This window comes from Vombatus ursinus, unplaced genomic scaffold, assembly GCF_900497805.2.
Source record: "Vombatus ursinus unplaced genomic scaffold, bare-nosed wombat genome assembly UNPS02014983.1, whole genome shotgun sequence".
In the NCBI taxonomy this organism is placed as follows: Eukaryota; Metazoa; Chordata; class Mammalia; order Diprotodontia; family Vombatidae; genus Vombatus; species Vombatus ursinus.
This window is the reverse complement of record NW_020954761.1, coordinates 753-2,145: the sequence shown is the minus strand read 5'-3', so window position 1 is coordinate 2,145 and position 1,393 is coordinate 753.

Sequence of the window (1,393 nt, the reverse complement as noted above, 5' to 3'; positions counted from 1 at the left end):
AGGGAGGGAGGGAGAGAGGAAGGAACAAAGGAAGGAAGGGAGGAGGAAAGGAAAGAAAAAACAAAGCAAAGAAGAACCAGGGGAAGGAAGGAAAGAAGGAGGAAAGGAAGGAAGAGAAGGAGAAGGAAGGAAGGAATGGAGGCAGGGAGGGAGGGAGGAGGAAAGGAGGGAAAAAACAATGCAAAGAAGAACGAGAGGAGGGAACGAATGAGGAAAGGAAGGAAGGAGGGAGGAAGAAAAGAGAAAGCAAGGAAGAGCGAGAGGGAGGACGAAAAAAAAAAAAAAAAGAACAAAGGAAGCAAGAGGATTACTGGTGGTTATCATCAAATACCAGGCACTAAGTCTCGGTCGCAGAAGCCAAAAGATTTTACCTGTTGGAACCACGTCAATCAGTCCGAGTTGCTCTGAGCACTGCTTCAATTCCACACGACACAGTTTTACATTTTTATAATTTTATAGGGGAAAAGGGTCAAGCGACAGGGGGAGAGGATGTCATCTATTGCATTTTGGGGCTTCTCTGTTTCGTTGTCAGACTGCCGCGTCTCTGCTTTGCTTTCTAAAACGATTTGCCTCATCACAGGCTTCCTTGGGACTTCACGAGGGTGTCTTTGTGGTGTCCGTCCTAATGGCTAAGGTTGCTCCGAAACGGAGTCAGTCTTGTTCTTTCTCTTCGTCATCTGTACTTTCTCCATTCCTGCCATCTCCACATCTGAGGTCATGGCTTCTGTGGATGGATCCTTGCTTGGATTTTATGTCCTGTTAATTACGGGACCTGCTAACTCCTCTTCTTCTACCTAAGTTCCAGCTGCTCTCTTTGGCATCCAGATGATGTACAAGAAGCAGAATTTTCTACTCTCTCCACTTAAAAAAATTTCATTTCAAATCTGATTATCAAGACCCAGGCACACAGATCAATAGCCATAGTATACCTACTCTAAGTCTTCTCTTCTCGAGATTAAGCCTTCCCCCATCCTTCAACTGACCCAACTGCAGCGTGGTTGCCCGTCCCCTCGCCAGCCCGATTGCCTCCTCAGCACATCCTCTGTCACTTCTAAAATGTGACACCGAGGTGAGACACAGTGCTCCAGTCGGGAAGTAACCGGGACAGAGCCCAGCACTAGGATCTCCTCTCTGGCCCAGAACACTCACTAGACTCCAATGAATGCAGATAGAGGTGACAGGGTGATGTGCTGAAATGAACCCAGGAGGTGGAGCCTTTGAATCAGGCCTCTGAAGTTTTTTAATTGTGTGAACTCGTGCGAGTCACTGCAGGATGTCCCGAAAAAAAAAACGACTTTTTGGAAAAAAGAGAAAAGTATTGAGGCGAGGGGGTTGGGGTGGGGGTGGGGAAGGAAGGAAGGAAGGAAGGAAGGAAGGAAGGAAGGAAGGAAGG